The sequence below is a fragment of the Oncorhynchus clarkii genome, chromosome 3 (assembly GCF_045791955.1).
Source record: "Oncorhynchus clarkii lewisi isolate Uvic-CL-2024 chromosome 3, UVic_Ocla_1.0, whole genome shotgun sequence".
Lineage (NCBI taxonomy): Eukaryota > Metazoa > Chordata > Actinopteri > Salmoniformes > Salmonidae > Oncorhynchus > Oncorhynchus clarkii.
In genome coordinates this window covers 53,614,735-53,621,701 of record NC_092149.1, presented here as the reverse complement: position 1 = coordinate 53,621,701, position 6,967 = coordinate 53,614,735, and positions in this window count along the sequence as shown.

The window sequence follows — 6,967 nt, the reverse complement described above, 5'->3', positions numbered from 1 at the left end:
TCTACTGCATTTGTGACAAATTTCGTCTTTGAAACGGCAATCTCTGTGACCATCTCTGTCACGCCTGTTGCATTTTTCAGCCACACGGGGGCGCTGTCGGCTGTGTGAAAACTTGTGCAGGGAAGTTTGTGACAGGTCAGTATTTATTTTACTTTAACTCAAATGCATCTTTAGTCGCGATTTCCATAGCCACAGCAATTTCAACAGCCTTTGCAAACGTGAGATCTGATTCTGTGAGCAAACGTTTTTGAATGTGTTCATGTTTCAGTCCACAAACAAATCTATCCCTTAATGTGTAATTTATGTTCTCTCCAAACTGGCAATGTTCAGACAGTTTCTTCAACTCTGCTACATATGTACTAACACCTTCCCCCTCATTCTGATCTCTCTTCTGGAAATGAAAACGTTCCGCGATGAGGAGTGATAGGTGATTTTGCAATATCTCCACAATCTCTGTGAATGTTTTATTTGAGGGCTTCAGAGGGGCAGTCAGATCTCTTAGCAAACTGTACGTTTTTGGGCCAATTAAACTCAACAACGCTGGTACTCTCTTGTTATCAGCAATGTCATTGCAATGAAGTACTGTTCCAGTCGTTCAATGTAAGTTGCCCAGTTTTATTGCATGTCTTCAAACACATCTCTTTTCCTGATGCTAGCCATTCTCTTTACCTCCGGCTCCACGGGTCTTTGATCTGCCGCCTCGTTCTCGTCAGCTCTCCCCTCGTCGTCACTGCTTGCTAGCTGTTCTGCTACAGGGTCAAAATCTTCCTCTCTTCCTACGAGCTCCATCTGCATTCGTGATGCACACTGCAGGTAATCATCCTTGTCGCCATTGTAGTGTCTTAGCTCTTATTAGTTATTTATATAATAAGAAAGACTCTGAATACAAGAAATTGAACTGGAGCTTCACATTTACTAAAATGAGTTAGTACCAGAATAACTTAGAACAACACTGCGCATAACCAAGGGCGCTCTATTCTTAAAGGGGACATCAGTGATTAACAGAACATAACAAACACCTTCCTAATATTGAGTTGCACCGCACCTTTTGTCCTCAGAACAGCCTCAATATGTCGGGCATGGACTCTACAAGGTGTCGAAAGTGTTCCACACGGATGCTGGCACATGTTGACTCCAATGTTTCCCACAGTTGTGTCAAGTTGGCATGATGTTCTTTTGGTGGCGTGAAAAACCCAGCAGCATTGCAGTTCTTGACACAAACAGGTGCTCCTGGCATCTACAATCATACCCTGTTCAAAGGCACTTAAATAGTTTGACCCTGTGCAACTGGGTCCTGGACTTCCTGGTGGGCCGCCCCCAGGTGGTGAAGGTAGGAAACAACACCTCCACTTCACTGATCCTCAACACTGGAGCCCCGCAAGGGTACGTGCTCAGCCCCCTCCTATACTCCTTGTTCACCCATGACTGCAAGGCCAACTCAATCATCAAGTTTGCAGACGGCACAACAGTAGTAGGCTTGATTACCAACAATGACGAGACAGCCTACAGGGAGGAGGTGAGGGCTCTGGGAGTGTGGTGCCAGAAAAATAACCTCTCACTCAACGTCAACAAAACAAACGAGATGATCGTGGACTTCAGGAAGCAGCAGAGGGAGCACCTCCCTATCCACATCGACGGGACCGCAGTGGAGAAGGTGGAAACCTTCAAGTTCCTCGACGTACACATCACTGACATACTGAAATGGTCCACCCACACAGAGTATGGTGAAGAAGTCACAACAGTGCATCTTCAATCTCAGGAGGCTGAATAAATTTGGCTTTGTACCTAAATCCCTCACCAAGTTTTACAGGTGCACAGTTGAGAGCATCCTGTTGTGCTGTATCGCCACCTGGTATGGTAACTGCACCGCCCGCAACCATAGGGCTCTCCAGAGGGTGATGCGGTCTGCCCAATGCATCACCAAGGGCAAACTAACTGCCCTCCAGGACACTTACAGCACCCGATGTCAAAGGAAGGCCAAAAAGATTATCAGGGACAACAACCAACCGAGCCACTGCCTGTTCACCCCACTATCATCCAGAAGGTGAGGTCAGTACAGGTGCATCAACGCTGGGAACAAGAGACTGAAAAACAGCTTCTATCTCAAGGCCATCAGACTGTTAAATAGTAATCACTAGCATGTTAGAGGCTGCTGCTTATATACATAGACATTAAAATCACTGGCCACTTTAATAAATGGAACACTAGTCACTTTAATAATGTTTACATATTTTGCATTACTCATCTCATATGTATATACTGTATTCTATTCTACTGTATCTTAGTCTATGCCTCTCTGACATTGCTCGTCCATATATTTATATATTCTTAATTCCATTTATTTACTAAGATTGGTGTGTATTGGGTATATGTTGTGAAATTGTTAGATATTACTTGTTAGCTAATCCTGCACTGTCGGGGCTAGAAATACAAGCATTTCTCTAAACCCGCAATAACATCTGCTAAACACGTGTATGTGACTAATAAAATTTGATTTGATGTTCACCATGTCTCAATTATCTCAAGGCTTAAAAATCCTTCATTAACTTGTCTCCTCCTCTCCATTGAGGATAGAAGTGGCTAATTACAGTTGAAAAATGCAATGGGGAAATGTTTAGGCCCTTGTGACAGTCGCAATGGGAACCGTGCTAACTTACTTACTGGCTAGGGGGAGGCTGCATAACGAAACAGCCCGTGAATTTGGCAATGCTCTATGTTGGTCAATGGAGAAAGCGTACCCAATTGCAGAGGCCACAACCCTGGATTTATTAGTGGGGACACGCGAGTCAGTCTCCGGTCTGCTAGGCCTGCTACGCTGGAGCAGGCCATAAGTACTGCTTCCGATATGGAAGTCATCAGAAGTTTGGAACATAGTCACATAAACCCGATGCCAGGGTTCGGGGCGTGTCAACTAGTGATGCTCAAATGGAGGTTTTTCTCGGAGTAGTAGAAGGATTTCGACAAGAGGTAAAAGGCTTGCACGCAGAGATAAAAAAGGGGCCAAGCCCCTCCCTCCAATAGACCAGCTGACCCGGTACACGTGACAAGCGTACCCGGCGCTCTGGGATAAAGTGGGCTTGCTTTTGACCAAGGGAACAGAGGCCGGGGCGAAGTCTGCTGGGAATGTGTATGTAACAGTCATATGCCAGGGTTCGGGGCGTGTCAACTAGTGATGCTCAAATGGAGGTTTTTCTCGGAGTAGTAGAAGGATTTCGACAAGAGGTAAAAGGCTTGCACGCAGAGATAAAAAAGGGGCCAAGCCCCTCCCTCCAATAGACCAGCTGACCCGGTACACGTGACAAGCGTACCCGGCGCTCTGGGATAAAGTGGGCTTGCTTTTGACCAAGGGAACAGAGGCCGGGGCGAAGTCTGCTGGGAATGTGTATGTAACAGTCATATGTGGCGAAACTGCCCCTACCTGCCGGGAAACTAGAGGGGGCATGCACGGCAGGCCAAATGCTCGTCCCCCTTCCTCCTTCTTCTAGACTGGCTTCTCGATGTGACAAGAACACTTCCGGGGTCTACCTCAATGCTAAACTAAGTTGGTGGGACACTCATCTACTAGTTGATACTCATGGGAGAATCATGGGAAAATCTAAAGAAATCCGCCAAGACCTCAGAAAAAAAATTGTAGACCTCCACAAGTCTGGTTTGTCCTTGGCAGCAACCTGAAGGTACCACGTTCATCTGTACAAGCAATAGCGCGCAAGTATAAACACCATGGCACCACGCAGCCGTCATACCACTCAGGAAGGAGACGTGTTCTGTCTCCTAGAGATGAACACACTTTGGTGCGAAAAGTGCAAATCAATCCCAGAACAAAAGCAAAGGACCTTGTGAAGATGCTGAAGGAAACAGGTACAAAACGATCAATATCAACAGTAAAACGAGTCCTATATCGACATAACCTGAAAGGGCGTTCAGCAAGGAAGAAGCCACTGCTCCAAAACCACCATAAAAACGGCAGACTACGGTTTGCCACTGCACATGGGGACAAAGATCGTACTTTTTGGAGAAATGTCCTCTGGTCTGATGAAACAAAAAATATAACTTGTTGGCCATAATGACCATCGTTATGTTTGGGGGAAAAAGGGGGAAGTTTGCAAGCCGAATAACACCATCCCAACCGCAAAGCACGGGATGGCAGCATCATGTTGTGGGGGTGCTTTGCTGCAGGAGTGACTGGTGCACTTCCCAAAATAGATGAGCATCACAAGGAAGGAAAATTATGTAGATATATTGAAGCAACATCTCAAGACATCAGTCAGGATGTTAAAGCTTGGTCGCAAATGGGTCTTCCAAATGGACAATGACCCCAAGCATACTTCCAAAGTTGTGGCAAAATGGCTTAAGGACAACAAAGTCAAGGTATTGGAGTGGCCATCACAAAGCCCTGACCTCAATCCTATAGACAATTTGTGGGCAGAATTGTTAAAGCTTGTGCGAGCAAGGAGGTCTACAAATCTGACTCAGTTCCACCAGCTCTGTCAGGAGGAATGGGCCAAAATTCACCCAACTTATTGTTGGAAGCTTGTGAAAGGCTACCCGAAACGGTTGACCAAAGTTAAACAATTTAAAGGCAATGCTACCAAATACTAATTGAGTGTATGTAAACTTCTGACCCACTGGGATTGTGATGAAAGAAATAAAAGCTGAAATAAATCATTCTCTCTACCATTATTTTGACATTTCACATTCTTAAAATAAAGTGGTGATCCTTACTGACCTAACACGGAACCCAAACCGGCTGCACGCGTGCGCTATCGTGCATACATTGATTTTGCCCCCCCACACCAAACGCGATCACGACACGCAGGTTAAAATATCAAAACAAACTCTGAACCAATGACATTAATTTGGGGACAGGTCGAAAAGCATTAAACATGTATGGCAATTTAGCTAGTTAGCTTGCACTTGCTAGCTAACGTTAATTTAGCTGTATTTGGCTTCAGTGTATGTAAACTTCCGACTTAAACTGTAATTAATGTGACTGATGAGGCCCAAACTCTAAAACTGGGCATGAAAATTGGCACACTGTTCACTCAGGTGGAGGTACACAGTAAAGCAGGAGACTCCGAAAAGTGGAATGAAGAGGGTGTCACGCCGCCCTGGTCTGTAAACACCCTTGTGGTACAATTTGGTTTGGAACTTCCTTCCATTTGTGAACTGCTCCATCGACAGACTTCTGTGTTTAGTTCAGTAGATACAGATCTAGGGCGAACTCGCCTTACGATGGATCAGTTAGATACCAGTAAGGCAGATGGCCCCGCTCAGAATCACCCTTCAACTGAAATAGGAAGCCATAGACCACATTGAGCAGATGTTCCTGGCATCCTCCTCCCGTCATGTAGCTCATGGGCAGCCCGTTACGCTTCTGTGCTGATTATCGGAGACTCAATGATGTCACTGAGGAAGATGCTTACCCACTCCTGAGAATTAACAATGCTTTTGACAGTTTGAGCAAGGCTCGCTGGTTCTCCACCCTCGACATGGCCAGTGGCCACAAGCAGGTCGAAGTGGACCCCAAAGACAGACCAAAAACTATATCTTGTTTAAATTCGTTTGAAGTTTTGGTTTATGCAATGCACCAAGAACCTTCCAGAGGTTGATGGACGTAGTCCTAGCAGATTCACATTTGGATGACGTTATCGTGTTCGGTTGTACCTTTCAAGAAAATCTCCTCCATTTGTATGACGTTTTATCCAAGCTGTGCCAGGTTCATCTCAAGGTCAAGGCCTCCAAGTGCAATCTCTTTGTCTCTCAAGTACAGTATCTGGGCCAAATGTCAGCCGAAAGGGTGATGGCAGATCCAGCCATGGTAGAAACTGCATTCCTAAGAACCAGACTGAAGTAAAGAGGTTTGTGGGGCTGGCGTCTTGTTATAGGCGGCCTGTGAAAAGGTTAGCTGAAATAGCCCCGCCCTTTGCACCAGTTTGCTGAAAAAGGAAGACGGTTTCAACGAGGGTGAAACTGCCAGCGGTCATTCACGCTGTTGAAAGTTAACCTCACTACGGCACCAGTCTTGTCCTACCCAGACCCTCACAATACGTTTATCTTAGTTACTGATGCTAGCAAAGAAGGTATAGGAGCTGTACTATCCCAAGAGGAGGGAGGATTGGAGCATGTGGTGGGGTATACTAGCTGATCTTTGATAAAGCAAGACACCTGTTACGTGTTGTAGCATGTTCTTTGACATGCAAATTAATTATCTAAGCTTGATCAGTGTTTGCAAACAGAGCGTGCGTGTAGTGTTCTCCTCTATTCTACGTAATTAATCAGGCTAAAACCACCCCTGCGTCAATCTTCGTAACACAATAAGAAAATCAGCATCAAAATCCGTTAGTTTAAGCATGGGCTGCATCTCAATCCATAGCATCCTCCTATGTCGGTCGTCCGCATCTGGAAGTTGGAAGGTGGCCGAGCTACAGCGGTGTTTGTCAGACCATGAGACGAAAAGAAAACGTCTGAACGGTTTGGCCTACAAATGAATATGACCATCTTATGGAAAGGGGAGACTCTCACGAACAAGTGTCACAGGACTCGTCTGAACATAACCCATACAAACAAATACAAACAATACAAACAAATGGAAGTATGGTAGTTTTGTGCCAACAAAAACAAGAGGTTAAATAATATTTAACCCCTTATTATGTGTCAAAAAAAAACATTGTTTCATGTGTTTCTACGGGCTAAAGTGGTAAAGGCCAAATTAAATATTTTTTTGATACCTAAAATTCTAAATCAAATAGCAAAATGATCCATGGTATGACTTATTCAGTGCACCATGGACACTTATCCACTGCCGTATTGCCATTAGCCACACCAAACGCCAAACCCCATGGGGGAGGGGGGGGGGGGGGGGTCTAAGACTTTATTATCATGTGTGGGTCTCTGGACCGTGTGTAGGTTATTATGACTCTGTGTGCAGTGAATTTGAAATGGTTGTTCGATTGCGTTTCATTGGGCT